At 45.1% G+C, this 25,021-nt stretch overlaps 1 protein-coding gene across 2 annotated transcripts in view; it reads right to left on the reverse strand.

The window, feature by feature from the left end:
• Positions 1–16,752, reverse strand: part of GPRIN3 (GPRIN family member 3) — a 31,002-nt gene extending 14,250 nt beyond the window's left edge. The window contains exons 1-2 of one of the 2 annotated variants that reach the window (XM_075500576.1): positions 16,424–16,752; positions 994–1,172 (exon numbers count right to left, since the gene is read on the reverse strand). The gene's annotated coding sequence lies outside the window, so the exon portion shown is untranslated. The remainder of the gene's footprint in view (positions 1–993; positions 1,173–16,423) is intronic. The other variant, XM_075500574.1, reaches the window with a different exon arrangement.
• Positions 16,753–25,021: the final 8,269 nt, after the last annotated feature.

Raw genomic sequence — 25,021 nt, forward strand, 5'->3', positions numbered from 1 at the left:
TCTTCACGTTCTCACTTTGCTCTGCTGCTGTCTGTCATTGACAATAAGAGCAGTAAAAAGAACAAAATAATCTCCTTAGTAAACCGCCTCCTGCTAAACACCTTCTCAAAAACACACGAGAGGAAGCGCCGTGTGCTGGGCCACTTTTTGTCTGATGTATTGAGGCTCTGCAGGAAACCAAATGGCTGCAGGTTGGAAGCCTTCGGTGTTCAGAGATAAAATCGGAGCAATTCAGTGGTATCTTTACAACACTGGTAAATGCTCTTTTGAGGGCAATGACTCAAACCTGTACATCCAGCTAAGGACTCTAACCTGCTCGCCTCAGTCACACGAGCTTACGATATGCCTTCAGTGGGACCATTACATGAAAAGCTGTCATCTCAGTCTCGGACTCTTTGTTTTCTTTACTTGAGGCTATACGCTTTATTTTGTTGAACGTTGACCCCGGTGGAATTGGACCAAGCCAGAGACCAGCGCCTCATTCGTTATTATTTTTTTAACTGATGAGGTACTGCATGCAGGACATGGAGAAAGCAGGATGTGCTAACCAAGCAGGGACAGGATGACACATCCTAAATGGCACCTTGCAAAGCCAGGAAAAATGACACTTGTCATGTACTGCAGATAATCAGTGACACCGTTGTTCTTTACATCCAGAAATGTCGGACCGCCTAACCACATACATAGCACTGCAGCTGTGTGAGGGCTTCCAGCCGCTTGACCCTAATGAAGGCAAACGCTAGATAGGAACATGCTGGTAAAAAATTACACCTCTAAACCACACCATGTCTTCTTCAGTCTCCACCCAGAGCTGACAGAAGGTGTTGAAAGACACATCTGAGAAACCTCCCAGATGAGAGCGACTGCCACCGTGGCAGATCTGATCAGGTAAAATTGAGAGAAACTTACTGTTCTGGCTCTTGGCTTGAGAAAAAGGAGGTACTGGCACCGATACCAACTCAGCATTGGTAAAAATCAACCCCCAAACCTTACCTCACTAACTTTTGAGTCCTGAAATTCACTATATAGCCAGAGAGCTCTTCAGGACAAAGAGGCTCTTAAGTCTTCTCCATCCACCACGTGGACGTGCTTGAACAAAGAGACTGCAGTGCTTTCCCTGGGTGAAGAAGCCAACTCGGTCACCAAGTCACTCTCTCAACACCTCCACCTTCCTGCAGCAAAGAAAAACACCAACAGCTGTGCTGTACGACGGCTTATTTTAGGAACAACTTGTTATTTGCAGTCTATCCCACAGGTGTCTGATGGTAATAGCTTTTCAGAATTGCCCTTGCAGGCAGCCCAGGGGTGTGAAAATCTCTCGCACTAACAATTGCAGGAACCATCCTCCCTTCCATTAGAATTGTCTCTTAACAATGGCTTATTCAAAACGTGTATTTTTTTCCTTAGATTCAATGTGCTTCTATCCTTCCATCCTTAACAAGGGGGACTAACGTACCCACCTGCCTGCAGCTTTTTATACTATGTTTTAAATGTGGATTTTCACAGTCTTAAGAATAATTACATTCTCTGCTCTAAATTCTTCAAAATCACAATGCTCATAACACAAATCCTTATTTAGTGTCTGAGACTTGGGAAGCCCCATCTGTGTCAGAACCAAACTAAAACCAGAAATACTTAACCAGAAATACTTCCTCAAGACAGCAAATATTAAAGAGATAGTAACGCAAAATCTGGAAACTGGTTCAATAAAAGATGCTGGAAACAAAGACCCAGCATGTCTTATTTTGTAAACCCTTTCAAAGCTAATAATAATACTGGGAGTCAATCACTGGAGTTGTCATAAGCCAAAGCTTTGCCTGTTGCAATATGGCAGCCATATCCATTCCCTGGACCTCTGCCTTATCTGTACCAGATGTATGGTCCATACCCTGGACCTCGGCAAGGCCATGATGGCTTATAGCAGCTAACGCGACATCCCCACTCCTGTCGAGGGCTGGGATCTTCCAGGACTTCAAGGTTTACGCTGAGCCTAACACTGGACATACCTCTTCTCCTCATTTCTTCTGCATTTAAGCCAGGCATATTTACATTTCCATTTATCAGGTGACTGAAGCAACACACACCGTGCGGGAGGCACTGGTAAAAGACATTAACTTTGACTTGAATTACCGTCCCTCAGGATAATTGCCAAATTGGTTAATGAGTATAATTAGCATTAATTAAAATGACGGCTCAAACAAGATACATCACATCTGGGTTTAACAGTCTCAGGTTTACTGAAGCTGGCTGCCTCGACCACCTGGCCAAGCCCAAACCCACAGCCCCATGGGCAGCATGACCAGCACTCACCGCGGCAGCTATCCCTCCAGCTCACCTTCACGTATGGTGAAGCTACAAGCTTCTCAAGCTACACCCTTGAGCAAAACATGCCCCCAAGCATTAAAAAAAAAAAAAAAAAAAAGATGTGGCAGCCCCAAGCAATTACAGAGTTTATCACCTGATGCCCAGCTCCTCACATCCCGCTGCGTTCCTTTTTACTCCTCTTCGGAGCAGTTTTAGCTGCCCTTGCTCAAGCTGCCAGAATATTTAACCTGCAAATCTTAGAAGTGAGCTGAGGTCAGGCTGTACCTTGCTAGAGCACAGCTGTGAGCGAGCAGGGCTGTGTGATAGCTTTGTCCTTGTTTCTAAGTCAGCTAGAGTGGAAGCTGGCAGGGCGTGAAAAAGGATCATTCACAGCTTAGGGCTTAATTACTGGACTCGCACCGAACGTAGATGCCTCATGCACAGAGGCATACTTAAAGGAGCGAGAAAACACGTGGCAACCTCAGAGCCAGTCTGAAAATCCAGACAAGATGGTTTATTTCCACACAGGACCTTCTTGAAGATAAGCACTAGATACTTCAACCAGTCATCTGACAGCTAGGGATGCACGGTAGGCTTCCTACCACAATTTCTTTTTATTGACATCCTATTTATGGATACAATTTTTATTACCACAAACTATGCATACATACGTGATTGCAGACATACATATACACATAAAATTTGATATATGCTAACATAAAGATAGTCATCCAGCCTAACCTGGGTGATTAAAGCTAGGCGCTGAAATCAAAGAAGTCTGATTCTCCAAAATGCTGAATAATCAGAAGTACCAGTAAAGCTAGTGAGAACCAAAAGTTGCTCAGTATTTTTGAAAATACAATTCCTTTTGTTCCTGTTCTTATCCAAGAAATGCCAGAAGGCCCTAACATATTCTGCCATTTCGCCAGATGCCACATGTGAGCATAGAGATACTAAGCATTCATAGCTTAAGAGGTAGGAACCAGTACTTTTTCTGCCTCTTCTTTAGAAGCTAACACAGCTGAAGAGAAAACTATGCAACAGTCAGTGTCTAACACCAGTGATTTAACTACAGAACACCTTTCTCCTACATCTCATCATCTACTACTAAAAGCTCTTTGCAATCATGAGTGTAGGAATCTGGCTTTAGAGATCCCCCTTTGACACATTACCAAAAAATATTAAAAGGGGTGCTCCCTCACTGGATTACTGCCATACAGCAAGTCCCGAATCTATAAAGAGGCGAAGCAGACTGGTGCCTCTGTTAAAGCACAAGCTAGAAAACCAAACAAGTATACAGAATATGCTGCTGCCAGCATTTGTGAAGAAAAAACCCCAAAACCCACAAAGCACCACCTTAAAGCTGAACAAGCAAAGGATGTTACTGACCTAGGAGGGCCATCCACCCAAGGAAAGTACTTGCAACCACTGCAGATCTGTAAGTGTTCATACAAGGAGGTAAGCACTTTTGGAAAAGGCTCTGTTAATGCTCTTGCTCTTCAGAAAGCTCGGGCAGGGCATGGGATCGGATGGGGTATGAACGTTGGACAACTGAGAGGAGGACATCCAGTGTGAACAGGGCAGCAGGGCAATGAGATACTGAGCAAGCAACTCCACTCAATTATCTTTTTTTCTTCTTACAGGTGAGCTGCTGCTTTTGCACAGAGCAAGGCTGGCAATTTGTTCTTGGTCTGGAATGACCCTTCCTATAAACCTGTAGCCTGTGTGCTTGAGCAAGGGGGGACAGAGCAGACCAAGAGCGAATGGAAGAAGTATGTGGACAGAGAGGCAGACTGGATCAGAAGATCAAGCAAGTCCAGACTATAGAGCCAGGAAACTAAGAGCAATTTATCAGGTATTCCTTGTATAACCGTATTATCAAAACCGCAGGCCCCACTCCAAGAAACTTGGCTGTCACTAAGGTGAGGAGCCTGCACCTTCCCCTCCATCCGTGCTTGGCTGCTGGGCAGCCCAGTCCTGGTAATTACTATAGCTTGATCCTCGCTACCTCAGCTCTCTTCACTCTGCTCCCTAATCTATTTATTAACAACTCTAAACCATAGGCGTGGGCAGCCACAGGAAAACCGTTGGGTTTGTTCTACTCCAAGTCAACAGGAGAAAAACATTTTTGCAAACGCAGACTGTCACAGGAGGTGGTTTGAGCGAGACAGATGTTTGGTTAGCACTGCAGATGGGCTGGAAAATCCCCCATCGCCACTTCAAAACTCACCCTTTTCTTTTCCCAGGAGGACAAAATGTGTTCTTTTCCCCTAGTGTGTGGGGGCTTTGCCCTTTAAGGGAAAAGCTGCAACCCCTAGAAATTCATTAGCTCCCTGGTCTTCTCTCTGGGCAGCAACTAGATCAAGTTGCTCAGCTGTTGAATTTCAAGGTTAGTGTGCCTCAGTCCTAAGTTTCTCCCACAAAACTGGAGAATGAGGCTAAATGCTGATCCCAGGAACACCAGCCTTCTCCCACATGGACTCAATGACTTTATTCCATTTATGAGGCTGACCTGTCTCTACACCTGCTGAGTGAATTCTGGCTGGGTAGGAAGGCAGGAGGAGGTAAGAGGTAAAGGGGAGAGCTGCTCTTGTCAGAAAAAAGAGGACATGCAGGAGCAAGCAAGTTGGTTGGTTCATGTGATACAGAAATGTGTTGGCCCTCTGCCTCCTGGACCTAGGCGTGAATGCTCTTCCAGCACTGATTCTCCATCTGTCTCTTACTCCGTGCTCCTTGCCAGACCATTTCACAGCTTCATATAGCTCAAGGCCAGGAAACTGTTCACAAGAAATGGACTTTTTAAATTGTGTTTTGCACCATGGTATAGCATCCTTTTGAAAGACAGTTCTACCACTGCTTAAATATTTGTGATGGTGACCATGTGCATACCTCTTGCTACCTCACATTGCACACTCAACTTGAACATCGTAAACATTCCTCTGTCTTTCTAAGCCTCTGATGGATATTTTTGCCATTTCCTGATTTTTTGAATTCATGTTAGGTCTCTTTCTTTCAATGAGTGACTAACAGCAAACACTATTCAAAAAGCTGCTCTCTGACTATACAGAAAGTATTTTTCTGTGTATAGGGACGTAAGAAGCAAAAAAATGAAAGCAAATAGACTGAACTAAAAAATGCATACCTGCAGAAGGGGAAAGCCCATTTTCCCAAAGATTGCCCTCTTTTCAGTCACAAACAGGAAATCCTCTCTCAAGAAAGTCAGAATTAGTCATTAAGTGTATATGACTGATTAACCATTTCGACTGTCAGCAGTGAAGAATTTCAAATCAAGACTAGGTGACTACAGGAGATTTATCCCAGTTAAATCCTGGTCATGGAGTTCAGCTCAGGAGCCCATGGATGAAATTCCACATGCAACACACCAAGTCAGCCTTCAAGAGGGGGAAGGAGAGATGGAAGAATACTGCATTAATTCAAGGGGTAATATATATTTTCATGTGCATTTCTTCTTCAAAAGGCTCTCCAAAACTAAGCTAACAGGTCCACCCCAAAACACATTTAAATGTGTCTTTAACTCCACTGTGCAAAATCTTAGTGATAGCCAACATATGGTCTGCTAGAAAACAGGTACTTTTACACTCTTGTTTCCACTCAAGATATGAGGAGAAGTTGAATCATTAACCACTCAGAAAAAGGATCAAAGAAGCACCAGGAAGACTGCATAAAAGTGATGAGAAAACTCCTTTCTGCAACCAGACACAGAACTGAGAAGGTCATGACAAGACCTATTCAGTGTCTTTTTCTCTGCAAATTTTCTACCACTCTGTTCTTTCCTAAATTCAATGATACAAAACTATTGCAATAAACTATTGCATAGAAAACTTTGGGCTTAAAACCTTCTGCACAGCGCACTGCATTCCTGCAAAGTACATTGGAGACAGGTTCCGGATTTGCAGAAGCCACCAGTACAACCAAACTTTCAACTCTTGGGAGTTCATTATCATCGTTATCCGCTATTTAGGATGGCAACGGTGTTCTGTACAAGCCAGGAGTATTTCAGGACCATCACTAAAGACTGTAAAGGACAAGGATTTCAAAGGGCATGCTACTGGCTGGCTGAAGTACTACGGCTAGATATTCTGCCCATTCATCTCTGCCTCATCTGCCCTAAATTCATTCTGAATCAGCTGCCTAGGATTGGATGACTGAAAGGATGATGTTGTTTGGCTTCATGTCAGAATGGCAACTATGGTGTTTGGAATAATATCATATAATTTAATACGTCTGGTTGGATACCTCTGGCAGCTCCGTTTGATGGGGTTTGCATCAAAGGAATTAGAGCCTTTAACTGCAGGGTCAAATATCACCCACCTAATTAAGTTTTTTTTTCTGAGCAGCATGTTAGCTACTGACTCTGATGTGATTTTACAATAACAGGTGTGGCTGTGATTGCCAACTAGTTGAACTCATGTGATGATTAAAGACTAATTTGATCGCTGAAGTTAGATTATAAATCACATTGAAAAAGGAGAAAGGTTTCAACAGGCAAAAGATGAGACAAACTGAGGCCAAGTAAGTGGGATTCATTAGTCATTCTAGGACGGCAGGCTCTGCTACTGGAGAAGCGACAACACATGGGTTGTCTTGGAGCATCCATGCAGATGGAACTGATGAGTAACAGCAAGTAACACTTGTTACACAGCTCACTATTCGGGATCCTAGCATTAGAAATGTAATGTAATTGAAGCTTGCTTCCTTGGTAGATACCTAACAAAACTATTATTAGCTTTGTCCTCCTTTTACTTTATTTTCTTCTCCTCAGGCTTTTTGCGGAGCAGCTCAAACAGACATTGTGTGGGCTTTCTCCCTGTCATCTGCATGTTTGGGTTGGCTGCTGATAGGAACGTCTGCTCGCGTTCCTGCAGGCACGTTCATTTAAATATAACAGACACATACAAATAGCCTGCATGCAGGAACCTAGCTGAAAAAACCCTGTGTGCTATCTTATTAATACATTCAGTCCACTCATCTTCTCGTTAGGGAGCAAGTGTGAGTGTGCTTATTGTCCATCTCTTTGGCAAGCCTCCTGCCACCTTCCTGCCTCCTCCAGCATGGAAAACTATAATTCTAAAATAGGTCATTTTATTATGAAAATACATTTTCCAAGCAATATTCCCCTGAGGCCCTTCATATTAAGAGCATCTTTTGAACTGGATAAATACTGTTCTGCTATTTCCCAATATCAACTGCACATGTTTCTATGATAATGGCTAAGCATGGTCCAGCTGGAAGCAACTCTCAAAGTAGACCATGTAATACAAGAGTGTTTCTGAGGGAAGGCTCCCAGGCCTTATGATAGGATATTATCTGCTTTTATTGCAGTGTGGATGGTGTAAAGTGGCCCCAGGACTTGAGGTTTGAACTGTTCCCTTTAAGTTGAGGTGTACACTGACCCCAGCCAGGAGGTAAAGACCCCTCTCCTCACCAAAGGGAAGCCTGTCTTTCTGCTAGTTTCTATGCCTGCTACACACAGGAGGAAACTGCTTGTCCTTTCCATTTCTTAGGCACCAAGCTAATCGAGACTTAAACAATCGATAAAGGCTGGATTAATTCCTAAGTGCCAAAAGCACAAGGAGCTAAATTAATGAAGTTAATTCTTCTGTAATACCCATTTGTTAAAGCTCTCCTCTGCATCTCCAGATGGAGCTTGCTTGACTTCTCAGGAAACGAATGAACAGCTTTTATTCCTCAGTCATTGTTTGCAGTGCATCCTCATGCATTTCTAGCATCATTTCACATGGCCAAAACTACAAGCTGAATTTAGCTCCGTCAACCCTATGTTCTCAGGCATGAGATAAACAGCACAAATTCTGCACAGTCCTGACCTGAAGCCACCACGTACACATATGGATCTTCCAAGTCTATTCAGCCCTTGGCTGAGGTAGGTGAAAGCACATTTGCAATTAGTAGTGCTCATGCTTATGGCATGAACAGGTTTATTTGAAGGACCGGGCAGCAGTCAGGGGCCCAAAAGCCTGGTCACTTCATTCTGCCATACCACGGACTGAGGTGACCCTTAGAAATATCACTTACCCTTTCTGTGAAAATGCCTTTGGTGCTGCGGCTAGGAATTGTCAAATGTTATCACAGCTGCATTTGTAATTGGGAGACCTGTCCCTGCAGACTGGACGGAAACCGGTACATTATTTTTCAGAGTGCTGAAACAGGACATCCTGTAAGGGTACTGCTTGGCTTGAGTAGAAATCTGGGTTCTGATAAACTTATGCAGACCTTCATAGCCCGTTTACTGGCTTTTAACAGATATTCCCTAATTATTAACCTCAAGGGAAGGATTAACATTTTCTTTTAATAAATATGGAGATGCTGCGATGTGCTGAAGTGTTACAAAACTCTCAGCACTTGTGAAATACCAGCCTTTCAGGGTGGAATAATTCTGTCATCTTGTTTCCATACAGCTTTTCTCAGAGTATCATCTTTCTGACAAATATTTTATCACATTACTTCTACCCCTCCTTACACCCCCAGCATGCTTATTATATTTTATCATTTTCCTAATGACTCATCTCTAAAGCTAAGTCTTTCAACTGTGAGAAGTTTTTTGTGAAACTGATGCTTCAGAAGAAAGAGAGTGACCCTTTAGTTCGTTAAATACTAAGGGCTGATTATCCTTCAGCATTTTCTAGCCGAAGGGCTAGCTAACTCCCCAACAGCCAGACTGCTTCTGGGCTGGGAAGGTTTATAGGACTTTTACACCTCTCCACCTTCTGAAGTTGGGACCTGGTGATATCTAGTTGGGACCTGGTGATATCTAGTTCATTCCTCAGTGCCCAAAGGACATCCTAAAACCTGCTTGGAATTGTAGCTCCAGAAAGAAGAAAGAAAATGGGGACTTGCTAAAATGCAACGGTGCCCTGTCCACGTCATCATCTTTGCCAGAAGATTTCCTATCTAGGCCATTACACCGACTTTGCAGATTTGCTCTGCTGTTTGGCGCTGCTTTTGGACATACTCCACGGTCAGAGTCCTGGGGCCCTATGGAAGGAGAGGGACTGTACCCTGAGCACTCAGCAGCCATGCTACTTTTTGGACTAAGATCCCACTGGCAACACACCAGAGGTAAAGCACCAGTCCTTGGACTTCGTGTTTTACAGTTTCTTTACTAAGGCAAAATGACTGCTCAAGACTAGAAAATCACTTTCAGTCAGTCTGGCTTTAGGTTAAGTGACTCTGCTCACCCCCGAGCTGACAGACACCACGTTCCCCTGGTACCAGAGAAACCACGCTGCAGCTCTACCCTCCACCAACAGGAACACTCATCTCTTCCCAAAACCATGCAAAATCAGATTAGTAACCAGTCTACTGTTCTTTTTCTGTTCCACCCAGGAAAGGAAAAATCCATCCATCTGAAACTTATGCCCAACCACATAACTATTTTTGTTTTGCACACAAATGGTAACAAACTGACTTCTGTTTGTGCAAATTTAAGGTAACTTCAGATCCTTCATTATCCTGTGTTGGAAATTCCCACTGTTTCCATGATAACAACCTGACTGATTTTCTCAGATTTCTAGTGATTTTTCCATGGAGCAGCAGGTCTACTGTTGCATGTAAAAAGGGGACCTGGAGCCACTGGAAAATTTCTGAATTAAATCTTCACTGACTTCACTGTCATCATTTGAGAGAAGCCATTGCTTTTTATAGTATCCTTTTAAGATTAGTCATAATGTAGCATAGTATTCACGTCCTCTATTTGAATTTGTTGTCTTTTTGCATGAAGAGCAGTAAAAATAATTGCAAAGCACCTTGTTTCATTTTGCCTTTTTTTAATTTCCCTTTTAAAAACTGAGCTTTTTGTTTGTTTGCACATTAGCGTCACTGGGAAAGATTTTCACCACTAGAATGCAGCCTGGGATCTTGATCACAGTAACCGATATTTGCTCAACTTTCTCCAAAAGAAAAAGAAAACCACACATGAATATAGAAAGCCATCCTGTTCTTCAGGACAAAACACCAACTGGTGATAATTGCATGAGGATTGTGAAGAGCTGACAATATTAATTACCATCACTGAGCTACAGCAAAATCATGAAATACAGGTGTCACAGAGAGAACTCAAGCTTTACTTTTCAAGATTTTTGGAAACATCTGGTCCACTTAGCAGAAAAAAAGGTCAGAAAAAAGGGCAAATAATAAGATCCGCCTTTCCAAAGCTGAATGTTTGGTCACTCTTTCTGCCTATGATTGGTATATTGTTTTTTCAGACAATAAGAATACATTACTTCTGATTGCAGGCTCTTTTCAAGCAACCTTTCCTACACTAGTTACTTCAGCACTAATCTGTGCTTCAGTTGAGATTTGCTCATAGTGGTAGCTAACTGAACTACTGAGGTAGCTTCGTTAGCTCTTGCCAGACTTTGCTAGACTACCAGCCCTCCAGGAAACACGGCTCTTCTCCCATTTGTGCGTGTGCATTAATGTACAGGCACACAAATGAGAGTACGGATGTTGTTATGATGTAACTACGATTCATCCATAGACAATATGAATGATTTTAAACTTTGCAATGCTGCTGCTTCCTGGATCAGAAGTTTACCAGACCGCATTGAAGATTCCCATCTAGCAATGTGCTTCATATCTATTTTATCATAGTTGAGTTTGTGAGTGTGAGGGTTGCCCAAGAGGGAGATGAGAAATATCTCAGCTCAGAATACACTCTTCTTATGATCGTATTCTAAAAATCTTCTCCACTCCCTCAGCAAAGTATTTGCATCTCCAACGCTAGACGACAGTGGTATAACTTAGCTTGGCAAATGAATCGTTACCATTTGCCAAGTGATACAAGCTTTGAGTCTCAGCTCAGAGCTGGGCTCCACTATGTTAGATACAGATACTAATAGTATGCAGAGATGCTAATAGTACCGATACTAATAGTTCAACAAAGCACTGGGGTGTCTGTTTGTGTCCCCCTTGATTAACTCCTTCTCGTCCTTCTAAGAGAACTACTTTCAGAGGGAGGAAAGCAGGCAAGGAAGCCAGCAAACTCAACTGTTATTACCAGGTTTTACTAATGTATAATAAATATAGTAAAATGAACAGTAAAAGTAATGGGTGTTGCTAATAATTACAACCACAGATATAATAGATACAGACTCTTGTTCCTGGGTCATTCAAAAAAAATAACAGGATCTCCCTGGATGGCCGGTTGATAACGGCTGTGGTAAGAGCTTCCATACCTGCTACTAAGTTTTGTAACACAGGATCATGGAGTTACAGATGGGGGAAAAAAGAAGAATTCAATCTGTCCTCTGTGGACACACCTGTAGCACCCTGATAGAAGCTTTTACAGCAGTTCATTGTAATATTTGTGATTGTTGGCATTCTTCCCTCCACTTAATTGTTTTCCCCAAGTACATGTGTCCGCTGCTGACAGAGGACAAATTGGGGCAAAATGGTATTATGCTGGTTCCTAGTCATTACTCCTTTGGTCTCCGCCTTTCCCTTTGCCTCTCTCTCTCCCCCACACCCCGCGTGGAGTTGCAAACGTTGACGTTGCATCTCGTCCCTATTTACTCAGCAGCGTGCTGACACCTCTGCCCTTTTGGATCTGCTGCCAATATACAAACACGAACTCTTAGCCATGGACTCCAAGAAACAAACCACTCCACTTTAATAAGTAACTGATCATCTGTGATTACATTTTTAATCAGTACAAGTCTTTGTTTCTATAGAATTGTTACTGAGTTCATATAGAATTGTTACTGAGGTCATATAGAACTGTTACTGAGGTCATACAGAACTGAGTTCAAAGTCCATGTATATAATAAAACGTATGTAGCCCTTTTCTATGTTTACTATTTGCAAAAGTAAACTGTGCTCAGATACGCTCTCAAAAGCTTTTCCTACTGGAAGGTAATTTAATTTCACTCAGAACATATCCAGAACTTGTTTTCCCCTAGTAAATATAAATCTTTTTTTGTTCTGACTCTCAAGAAGGTGATGTTTACCTGAATGATCCAATGTATAAGACCAAATATGGGATCAATTTAGACATCTTGTCACATAGTATCGAGGCTTACAATTAGGGCTCTCAATTTGTATCCAAGCTTAATACAGAAACAATGCTGGGTGACTTTTGTTACATTTCTAGTCTTTCCATAATAATATCAAAGTACTGGCAGTAACGATGCAGCTAATTTTAAAGAATTTTGCACAAACAGAACCAGTTCATAACCCTGTAGGGCAGGTACAAAAGTTTTATCAGCTATGAAGTCATTATATGCAGTTAGACAATATCAGCTCTTAATCCAGGATTGCTCTTAAATCCACAAAGGCAACAGATTCAGCCTATAGCCCACCTCTGCCTTTAATGTGGGGCTTATAAATTAAGAAATGATGTGTTGCCAGACAAACAGTCGTACAAGTTACAAAATTTTGTTCTGTCTGTAGCTGCAAGACTACGAGCAGCTTGCTTTTACTCCTACATCAGTGACGATTTCACAAACAAATCAGAGGCAGGATGTTGTTCTTAATATAATCAGGTTCTCCTTGGTTTCGACTCCATCCGATGGAGGGGGTTTACGTTGTTAAAAATAAAGGTGGCAGTAACAGTTGTAGGACCCAGATCTGACAAATTTTACTTCTGCCAGCATATTTTGCTAATGAAATCCACCTAACTCTAACCTAGCACTCATTGGACAGCCTTCAACTGACACCAAGTTTGAGACTCATAAAAATACTATCGTCTGTCTGTCTGTCCTGGCCTTGTAGGATTAATTAACAGCCACTGTTCTTAATGCTGGGCTGACCCAGGATGGGCATCATGACTCAAGAATGGATAAGTTCTGGGACCACAGGGTGACCTCTGTGGAAAGATATACATACTCTTCTGATTGCAAAAGGAGTTGAAGAGAAGATGCAACCTTGAGAAGGGAAAGCATATGTTGAAAAAAATCAGAGAAATTAGCCCAGCTGGGGGAGAGAAGCTAAGTTTGAATGGATGGGGGAAGGTACCTCCCAGGTAATAAAGTTGCAAAATTTCATATTGGAGGGATATACAATTATATGCATAATAAACAATTCCTAAGATGCTGACACCAGCCTGTAGAAAATTCACCACAATTCTAGAACTCATAGGGTCACTCTATTCAGTCAGATGTGATATCTGATCTCAGTAATGATTTTCACACCTTTTAAGGGTACCTCATTCATCCATCACTATACTTAGTGCAATCTTTTGTACAGACATATTTTCAGGGACTTGAAGAGAAAAACAAAAAATCCTGTGTGAAATTTCAAGAAAGCTCATTGTCCTGACACTTAAGTCATTACATGATCAGAATGTACTTTTTCTTAATTTTAACACTTTGAAGACAGTTAGGTCATTCTAAAGGCTGAAACCTGCTATCTACATTCATGCGAACAAACCTTACTCACAAGGATCATCACCTGACTTACTTCATGGGATGGCCTTCATGTACAGTTAAAGGTCTTCAAATTTTGGACCTTTCTTACATCACCCTCCCTCAGTGTGCATTGAGCTCTTACACAGGGTAAGTCATGGTGGTTACACCCCCCCCCAAACAAACAAACAAAGAAAAGCCCACTTCAAAGGACTTTATTATTTTGTACCATCTCCCCCCACAGCAGGTGCCTTCAGACTGCTCAATCTCATCCTTTCAGCCCCCTTCGAGCTGCTACGTGCTACTGGAAAACTTGACAATACCCTGTCAAAAACACCCACCTCTGGCCTATACTCTCAGATACTGTGCTTTCTAAAGAGAGCTATAAATCCAGGCTTGAGCACACTTCAGAGTAAGTAAAACTCACAAAATTCAAGTTAAAGATTCACAACATAATGACAATGTATGTATCAGCCTAGACTTCATACCCAGCAGCGGGATTTACAGTTCTGTAAGACAGGAAAGCAAATCTCTTTCTCTCTCACCGACACTTGGAGGCACAGCTGAGCGAAAGCAGTTACGAAACCAATTCACTAATGGGCCCTTTCAGTTTGCGTACTACTCAGTATAACTTCTCCCCCAGTAAACTTCAAATAACTTTAAGGTCATCTGGAGCAAATGCTACCAAGAAGAAGAAAGAGGGTTTTAGCATGGAGGTCCCAGGAAAAAACTCAGCTGCCTTCTAGAGGGAGAAACACCAGAACTCTATCATCATTCCCGAGCTGCAGACTCCCTGGAAGTTAAAGTGATGGGAGGAGGGAAAAATCCATTTAATAGAGGCAGATTCAAAGTTATGCATGTAGGAGGATTTAATTTAAATGCCCCTTTCAGGACAGGCAACCAGCTTCTGAGAAAACCCTGGCTCGCAAAGAAACGCAGGGATCGCTGCATGTAACTAAGGGAACATGAGTTCCCACCGTGTAGTCGTGGGAAAGAAAAGTTCGTGCCATTGGGTGAATAGACAGGGGAATACTGAGCACGAGGTTATTATCTCCGCATGTGACACTAACGAGAGCCTTCCTGGAACCCACTGCGCAGCGCCGGTGGCCCGCAAGGACAACGGTGGGGGCTCAGAGAAGAGCGGCCGAGCCATTCCTCCTTGGGAGCATCTGCATGCCGGGGAGAGACCAAAGGAGCTCGGTCTATTTATCTCAGAGACAACGTTAAGTGGCTATTTAATTACTGCCCTTAAATACTTGAGCAGAGAGAGACGGTCTGAAACTAGATGGCTATTTAATCTGACAGACAAAGACATTACAAGATCCAGTAGCTAGAAGATGAAGTCAGAAAAGTTCAAAGTGGAAAAAAGATGCAAATCTGTAACAGTATTAACAATCGGAGCCAATTATCCAGGAATGTAGTGAGCTCCCCATCGCTGGAAGTCATTAAATCAAGACTGTTTGAAGAGGCTGGTAGGCCAGACCTTGGACTCACTGAGGAACACTCTGTGCTTTATATCATGGAAGAGGTTAGACTATGGGATCATAATAATTCCTTATGACTCTAATAAATCCACCAGCAGCATCGATATCTTCTCCTGAGAGAAAAAGAAGGATGAAGGGAAAAAGTATTAACGACGCCAAGGCCTGTATGGGGCACAAAAAGTAGGCTGAGCTGTAGACAACACAAGTCACAGACTGGAGCTGGCAAGATCATCCATAGTTTTGCCACTGACCTCAGCAGGAGGAAGCAAAGGCCGCCAGGGACTTGTGTCCAGCCCCAAGCCAGGCTGCTGAACGCGCCTCTAGCGAACCGGCAGCGCGACCCTCGCCGGGGCGAGCACGGCCCGGCCCGCCGCCAAGGCGGCCTCTGATCGGGCGGCAACACCACAGCTCGCAGCCCCAGCGGACCACCCTGCCGCTCCCAGCCCAGCACCCCCGAGAGCGCGGCTTCGGGAGCCCCGGGTTTCCGAGACACCCGTCCCGGGGCACACCGGCACACCGGCACGCCTCTCCCGCCCCGGGGAGGCCGCGGGAGCGGGCGCGGGGCGGCCCTGGGGGACGCCGCTTCGCCGTGATCCCCAGGCCGGGGGGCGGAAGGCGGGGGCCGGGGCTGTCCCCCGCGGCGGCGGCCTCCGGGGGCCCTTCCGCGCTGCGACACCGCGGCCGCGGGCCGCCGACACGTTGCCGTGGCGACCGCGCCGCTGCCGTGGCGGCCGCGCATCCCCCGGCCCGGCCCGGTCCGGCCCGGCCCGGCCCGCCGCAGCCCCCCGGCCCGGCGGCGGCGGGTGGGGGGGCACCTTATTTTTCTTTTTCTTTTTTCTTGTAAGTTTTCCGCGCTCCCGGACACGCGGGAGCCCGACCCGCCCCCAAGCGCCGGTAAAAATCAGCAGAGCGTTAGAGAGGCCCCCTCGGGGCTGGCCCGGCCCGGCCGCCCCCCACCCCCAGGTGTCCGCCCGGCGTGGCGGCGGGCGGGCGGCCGCAGCCCCCCCACCCCGCGGAGGAGGGCACGGCTTCTCGGGGAGCGCTCCCCGGGCACGGCTCGGCCCTCCCGGCACCCCCGCGCCGGGCAAGGCCGGCAGGGCGAGGCAGCCCCCCGCCTCGCCACCCCGCCGTGCCCCGGGCACCTGTCCTCGCACCGAGCCCGCTGCTCTCCCGCGCCGAAAAAAACTTGCTGGGGGGGCGGTGGGGCGGGGTGTAGGTGTAGGTGCTCACGATCCCCCTCCCTCCTCCCCTTACCTCCGCGGCGGCGCCCGGGGAGCCGCGGGCAGGGATGACCTTGCGGAGAAATGCATCATCCGGGCAGGAACACAAGCCCTTCCTCGGGGTGTGCAGCGGCGGAGGAGGGCGGGCGGAGGGAGGGAGGGAGGGAGGAGGAGGAGGAGGAGGAGGAGGAGGAGGAGGGCTCCGCTGGGGTGGCCCTCCCCGCCGCGGGGGGCAGGGGGGAGGCGATTCGTGCCGGCTACCAAGAGGCAGCGGCGGCGGGAGGCTCGGGCAGACCGGCCCCGGCCAGCCGCCGGCGCCGCCCGGGGAGCCGTGCCGAGCGGGCGCCGGCGCCTCCCGGCCGCTCGCAGCTGCGGCGGCGGCTGCCCAGCTTGGGGAGGGGGGAGCGCCCGGGCTGCGGCGCTGGGGCCGCGGCCGGGCTCCCCCCCGCGGCCGCAGGGAGAGCGGGGCAGCGCCCGGGGGGCGGCGAGGGGGCCCCGGCCCGCGGGGAGGGCACCTCGGCACCCCGCCGTCGGCGCTTAGCCCCTGCACCCCCGCCTCAAGCCCCCCCAGAGCCGGAGGGCGCGGGCAGGTACCTGCTTGCAGGGCGGCATTTCCCGCTCACGCCCACCCCAGCCCAGGCCTCTCCTGGCGTTCGCAGCCCGGGAGCCGGAGGCTGCCGCCCTCCGTCAGGCGCAGGGGGCTGAGCAGGGGGCCCTCGGGCCCCTCCGCAGACCCCCGGGAGAGCTCGGCAGCGGTGCCCGAGCCCCGACGGTGCGCCGGAGCTTGCTCTGCATTGCCTCCTCTGCCAGCCGGTCCTTTCCAGCTCCTAAAACAAAACTACGCGCTAAGCTGCTTCGCGGCAGAAGGGCTAGAACTGCACATCCCAAATCCACTAATTCCGTGCACCTTTGCGTAGTCCTGCATGTGTCAGCCGAGGAAGCGTGCCTACAGATAGCTAGCGAGGCACCTAACGAGCCGTTTGCTTGCGGAGTTGTACAAATTTGCATGTGGAATTGCAGTGTATGCAAATGCGGAGCAGCTCTTGTCACGCTTTCAGTTTGGATTGCTGGTTTTGATAGGCAAATGTGGCTTCCTGTACGAAGCGCTGCCCTGTTTGCCTGCAAAAAAATAGATCCAAGCAAAAATATTAGCAGCAAAAGACACTTGGGGTTAGGACTCGTAATTGTCTGGAAATCTTGGATCTAATTTCGGCTTATTTCCACCAATGTGGAATTTTATCTCTTGCTGCTGCAATCACAGGAAATGGTTCTGCAGTGCGCGGAGATTCAAGTCAAGTACAGGTTTTCAACCGGGAAGATTTTAACTCTTCTACCTTCCTTTATGGATAAATAGGAGAAGGATTTCCAAAACTAGGGGACAAGCTGCAAGAACTGTTGCAATATGGAAAACACTGGGGGGGGGAAGAACAGTTAACTAGAGGACCTAAGAAAATAATTTTTATCTCTAATTGTTGTAAATATCAATGAATCATATTCCCTTGATCCATATGAATGGAGCCATGTTTTATTCACGGCTCTGCAAAACACCCTCAGGCTCAGTTATCGATCCTAAATCTCTTTGACTCATGGGTTAAGTGATCATGAAAAACGTCTTACATTTCCTACCGTGGCATACGTAATTTCTTCCCCAACGGTGGCCACTAAGATCAGCACATATTTATGTAATAGCCATTCCCGAATGTGGCTTTCTGACAGTTACTTAACCACGGAAAATTTAAGATATATTTTCAATATTCACCAACAAGAACCACTTTTTCACATGTGCCAAAATCAAATCGGCAATACACTGAAGTACTCCCAAACACGAGGGAACCTCACTGGAGGGGGGAGAGTGGAGAGAGGATCAAACTTTGTCAGGAAAAGATTTACAGCGGTAGTGCAGGCAGGGGTTGCCGGTAGCTCTTCTTTACTTCATTCTCTTTACAATCTTGCTACTTTTTTTGGTGCTCTGGAGGGCTGTACAGAGCTCTGCCCTCCCCCTGGTCATGTCTGGGTCAGGAATACAAGGATCAGGTTGGGAAACAGAGTCAGTGTTCAACTCCCCTTCATTATTCTGCTAAATGACCTATTTTTAAAGAAACATTGCCAAACTTCCTAGAATTAATCCTGCTGCCATTAACATTACTACAGTGAAACTTCCCCTTTTTTGTTAAAGAAGAAGAAAGGCTGGATGATGCAATTTCCTTTTGTCCGCAATTGTACTTTCATGAAGAGGTAGCCGTAGGCACTGGAGACCTTGCTGCTACAAGGGCTTCAAGGGACCTCAGGGGTTGCTCAGCAAGAGACAGTTGCAATTAGTGTAGTTTTCCTAAACTTTCCTAAACTTTCCTAAATGTAAGATTCCTTATCTGTATTCTTAGGAAAACCCCTTTCTGTTAATAATACCCCCATTAGCCTGAGATAGTAAAATCACAGTCTTGGCATTCAGTTAACCAATTAACTCAATTAATTCTGCAAGCTGGCCAAGCTTCTTGTGTCCTTCAATGTAGCTTTAACACCCCACTGCCATCTTTTCCTTTCTGCATATTTCTCCTCATTTCCAAGTCATCGAAAAATATTAACGCTCTTCCCTTCGACAGCAACCTTCCCTGCCCAGGAAGAAATAACCTGCCACAGAAAGGTGAGAATCAGGCTTGTCTCCAGGCAGCCCTTATTTGGCTCTGAAAGCATTTGCAAAGCAAGGAATTTCAGCTGGTTTAGTATTTATAGCTAATACTTTCCTCTTCTTTGGAAACCAACTCTGAGATTAATTGAAGTGGAAACATGGTAGGATTTTCAAAGGCATGTAAGAGAGGTGGTTGACCATCCAGCCTTGAAAGTCACAGCAATGAGTCATATACATTCAGCTGGAAAGGCTGGGAAGCTTTTCTATGGGCTCTTGTGCCCTTCCTATTTTAGGGTTATGAAGCACCTTCAGAGCATGTGGAGGCATCAGTCCCAGCACCTGCTGGAAAGGAGCATCTGTAATTCTGAGGCGAAAAAGAGAGGGGTTGGGAGCTTTGTTTGCTCCAAGCCCCTCCATGCCCATGCATTTCAAACCCAGTGCCTGAATGTTTTCCTGCCAAGTTTGGGTAAACATTTCCTTCTGTCTGTCCAGCGTTACTGAGAATCCCCATGCTGCTCTCAGCAGTCATGGCTGAGTGCTGGGTCTACTTATTATTGCCTGATGGACAAGGAAATCCAAGAGGAATGAACACAGTAATATGACTGAAATACAGCCCAACTAATAATCTCTTCCCCATGCCCAGTAGGGCATGGATGCTTTTGTTTCCGAATGTGATGATGACCTAGGAAAGCTGAGAAGAGGCATCAAAGAGACTCAGATCATTGTAGAAATTGGTTAAGGTGATGAAGTGCACACATGCACTCAGGGCATGGCCACTTTACTTATGAACTCTTCTCATGTACATGTTTTTTCCCCTACATCCTTTTCTCTTCCCTGAACCACAGCCTACCATAGAACGGTTTCATTTGGTACATCATCCAATATTGGTATTAAAGACCTCTAACCCATTTTCTAAACCCTGTCACTAGCTGCTGCCCTGATAGGCTGAAGAAGTCATCATATCTCAACATATCAATGTGCCACCGTATCAATGCAAACCAGATATTTAGATTATTCTGTTTTATTTATCTGAGTTTTTAACTCATTTGCTTAATCACATGTGAGTCATGGCCAATTTACTACTATTTTCCCCCACCCTCTTGTCTGCTTTAATCTCCAGCTATATACATTTATTTTATGTTAACTTTTTGTGGGTCTTAATGCAGAAAAGCATTCATACTGAGGACAGCACAGCGACGGTTGTTTAGCTTTAAGCACCGTGCTTAGCACTTAGTAAAGTCAATGGAACAGGCTTAAAATTAAATGTGTGCATAGGTCTCAATAATATCGAGAATAATAAAGTATTAAACCTTTTTAACTTGCTAGTATTGACCAGGGTGAAAGCATAAATTTACCTGTAGAAGGATTATCTTTTGATATATGGTAGGCCAGAGCTCAGGGCAACAGCAGCCTAGATTTTCTAGGAGCTGCCAGAATACAATTAATCATCAGAAATGACAACCACACATCTACAGAGCCTTTGAAGACTCTTGTAGAATGTTTTAAAATCTCATGTTTAAACTGTATCACCATCTGGCTAAAAGAAAGTTCTCTACTGTAGCTGAAAAAAATAGAGCTCATGACTTTTTAGAATGAGAACTGGTATAACATGTTGAGAAGATGTGTAGTTGGCCTAAACTACCGTAGTTTCATTTACCTTAGTAGCGATACGCAAATTTATGTTGGTGTGGATTAGGCCTGTTGTTTATTGCACTGCTTCTACCATATTTCTCAAAATATTTTCAGTTTTGATGACATTGATACCAAATCTAAATTCTGTAGAAGCCTTTTTTTATGCAGCATCTTTCATGTCTTCTTTAGAAAAAGGAGTTACGAGTACTTCAAAAAAGTAAATAAAAGCAAAACTTTCCCCAGGCAAAACTCTATCTGAAGACAGAGCTGAACAGAGCAATGAAGAGCAAACTTCTGACTGCAATCATTTAACATTTATAGTTTTGTCAAGGCACTTACACCTTTTTTTCCCATTAATGCAAAAATCAAGCGAATGACTGGCTGAACACGTTCATTTTGGACTGGGAGCTGAGCCAAAAAAGGTACGAGTCCTCTGGTATGAGCCGTCAGCAGCTGTGCCATTAGAGACAAATGTATCAAGGAAGAAAACCATACGCGAGGTGACGTGGTGCGTGTGTTTTGTGATCATGCACTTTCTGTATAACCAACAGAGCAGAGCAAATATTCATGCCACATGTTACACAGCATCTCCCTCTCCCTTTGCCTCTCACATACCTAATGGGCTGTACTGGGCATCTCACAAATGGATGCGCTGTTCAGCCGCAGTAATAACACTCCTGGCTCATTAGACTGGGACTGATAACACAGTTTATGGCTAGAAAGAACAGGTTCTGTTGGTCATATTTCCTTTAAGAATGTTTCCCTTAAACATTATGGTATTTACAAAAAAAAAAAAAAAAAAAAAGGAATATAAAGAAAACTGCATGGAACAAATAATATGCCATTGGGAGTGAACTCCGAATTTGGTGTATTTTTCCGTTTCACAGTGGTTCTAAACCGCTATGAATCCATATGCTAGTTGCTATACCTCAAGCAGCTATGTCAAATTTCAGTTGAAAATATATGAAGATGTGATTTTCTACAGCATTGTGAAAATGTCTTTGGCCCTCACCATGCACCTCTTAACAGTTTTTGCTTCTGACTGTGCCGTGAAGGTCCTCATGGGGAACTTCAACCACCCCAATATATACAGGAAGGACGACACAGCAGGGCATAGGCAATCCTGGAGGTTCTTGGAGTACATCAACTTCTTCAGCCAAGAAGGAGAAGTGCTCACTGGACCTCATACTCACCAACGAGGAGGGGCTCACTGGGGATGTGAAGGTGGAAGGCAGCCTTGGCTGCAGTGACAATGAGATGGTGGAGTTTGGGATCTTGAAGGGAAGGAGGAGGGTAAAAAGCAAGCTCACAGCCCTGGACTTCAGGAGAGCATCTTTAACGATCTGGTTGCTAGAGTCCCATGCGATAAAGCCCTGGAGGGAAGAGGGGCCCAAGAAAGCTAGTTAGTATTCAAGCATCACCTCCTCCAAACTCAAAAGTGGTCCATCCCAATGAGGAGGAATTCAGGCAAAATGCCAGGAGGCCTGCATGGATGAACAAGGAACTCCTGGCCAAACTCAGTCACAAAAAGGAAGCATACAGAGGGGGGAAGCAAGGACAGGTAACCTGAGAGGAATACAGATACATTGTCAGAACATCCAGGGGTGAAGTTAAGAAAGCTAAAGCCCAACGGGAATTGAATCTGGCTAAGAATGTCAAAGAAAACAAGAAGGGCTTCTATGGGTACATAGATAACAAAAGGAAGACTAGGAAAATGTGGGCCCATTGCTGAATGAGATGGGGGACCTGGTTACACAGGACATGGAAAAGTCTGTAAGAATGCCACCTTCACCTCAGTCTTTACTAGCAAGATCATCCTTCAGAAATCCCAGGTCCCAGAGACTAGGGGAAGTCTGGAGCAAGGAAGACATAGCATTGGTGGATGAGGATCAGGTTGGAGAATAAGCAGACTGGACATACACAAGTCCATGGGTCCTGATGGGATGGACCTACAACTGCTAGGGGAGCTGGCTGATGTCATTGCAAGGCCACTCTCAATTATCTTCAAATAATCATGGCGACTGGGAGAAGTACCTGAAGACTGGAGGAAAACAAATGTCACTCCTATCTTCAAGAAGGGCAGGAAGAAGGGCCCAGGCCAGTCAGCCTCACCTCCATCCTTGGAAGGTGATGGAGCAGCTAATCCTGGAAACTGTTTCCAGGCACATGAAGGATCAGAAAGTCATCAGGAGTAGTCAACATGTCTTCACCAAGGGGAAGTCGTGCTTGACCAACTTGATAAACTTCTATGGTGAGATGACTGGCTTGGTAGATGAGGAGAGAGCAGTGGTTATTGTCTACCTAGACTTCAGGAAGGCTTTTGACACTGACTCCCCTAAGATCCTCATAGAGAAGCTGATGACTTATGGGCTGGATGAGCGGACAGTGAGGTGGATTGAAAAGTGGCTGAACAGCCATGTCCCAAGGGTAGTGATCACTGTCATGAAGTCTAGTTGCAGGCCAGTCACTAGTGGTATACCCCAGGGGTGAAGACTGGGTCAGTACTGTTAAACATCCTCATTCATGATCTGGATGATGGGGCAGAGCGCACCCTCAGCAACTTTGCTGATGACACAAAACTGGGAGGAGTGGCTGATACACCAGAGGGTCATGCTGCCATCCAGAGGGACTTTGACAAGCTGGAGAAATGGGCTGACAGGAACCTCAAGCATTTCAGCAAGGGGAAGTGCAAAGCCCTGCGCCTGGGGAGGAATAACCACAGGCACTGGTACATGCTGGGGACAGCTGGAAGGCAGCTTTGCTGTGATGGTGACCAAGCACTGGCACAGTTGCCCAGGGAGGCTGTGGAGTCTCCACCCTTGGAGGTATTCAAAAGCCATCTGGACGTGATCCCCGGCAGCCTGCTTTAGGTGGCCCTGCTTGAGCAGAAGGGTTGGACCAGATGACCTCCAGAAGTCCCTTCCAACCCTTAGTAGTCTGTGATTCTGTGATTCCTTTGGTATGATGGGAAGCTTTTGGTCAATGTGTTGTGACACTTATATTTTCACCCTTAGTGTCTATGTATTACATTTGTGTATGATTAATTTCAGATTCGGCTATGTCCATTTCACATATATTCTATATATTCATTACTGTGATTCTAAATGTGAAACAGGCCACACAAAAAAATAACCTTCTGCCTTCTCAACAAATTAAAACAAACCATTTGATGAGTCAGTAATTTATACTGTTTACCTCCTTTTATGTCAACAAAACTGAGATCTGGAACAACACATAATCATAATGATTATAGACATAATGAGCTGATTTATTACGTACTCACCACATGGTATTCTGGCGCATATTCAACTGTAATGATGTCAGATAATGCAACTGGAAAGCCTATCTGCTCAGACAGCCACTGCCTACTGTGAACAATAAATTAAGCTAATGCAGTATCAGACACATGGGGTCTCTGGATTCAGAGCCCTGTCTCTACTTAAATTATATTGACTGTAGATATCAAAAGTCTTTGATATTTTTAGAATTTCAGGAAAAAAGAAAATCAGCCAGGGATTCTTTTAAGGAGCAGTTGTGAGTGCTGAAGCTGAATGTAAATGAAATATTCTCCCAATACAGTTCTGTGATGTGGGACCACTCTACAGCTTGTACATTTGCACTGAGTTTAAGAACCTGTTTGTTCCAATTGCAAGTCTAGTTCTACCTACTTTCTTGGCTCTGTAAAGTGTTATTCTAGAGGGGAACATCCTTTGGCAGGGCTACCGCAGCTACTTTCATCCTTTCACATGGCGTCGCACAAGACGGGAACTTCTCCTCATGCGACCAAAAGAATCATTCCCTGGACCACTACCAAGGCTGTTTATGGCTCACCGTTGCCTTCCCTACAACATGGATTTTTATGCTGATTCATACAACAGGCGAGATGAAAAGCAGATGTAATAGGTGTTGCAAGGTGAGTAGATAAATGATGGATAGGTGTAAGCATGGAGAATAAGTATCGTGAACAGTAGAGAGTGGAGATGAGAAAAGAATTGAAGAGGAGCAGAGGCTCTTGTTTAAATAGAAATAATATAATAAAACCACGAATAACTACATGTACCATAGGTCAGTCTAGAACCAGATGCCCAAGAAGATAAAATAAAAAAACTGGAATGAAATCACCTGTCAATATTAATCTCTAAACACATCAGTACTGCATTAGAACAGAAAGTCTTATATTCATTCCAGGCAGCTGATAAAATAAAAAATCAGGTGTTTCTGTTTCCTGCATGTATTCACTAATTTTCACCAGAGTCCTACTGACATATGGTCTCAAGTGTCTGTGATGCAACTGTGCATTGTGAAGCAACATTCCTGGTTATCATCTTTAAATTTGCCTGTGCACCCATTATTCCCGAATTCTATATAAAAAAA

The sequence above is a fragment of the Mycteria americana genome, chromosome 4 (assembly GCF_035582795.1).
Source record: "Mycteria americana isolate JAX WOST 10 ecotype Jacksonville Zoo and Gardens chromosome 4, USCA_MyAme_1.0, whole genome shotgun sequence".
NCBI lineage: Eukaryota > Metazoa > Chordata > Aves > Ciconiiformes > Ciconiidae > Mycteria > Mycteria americana.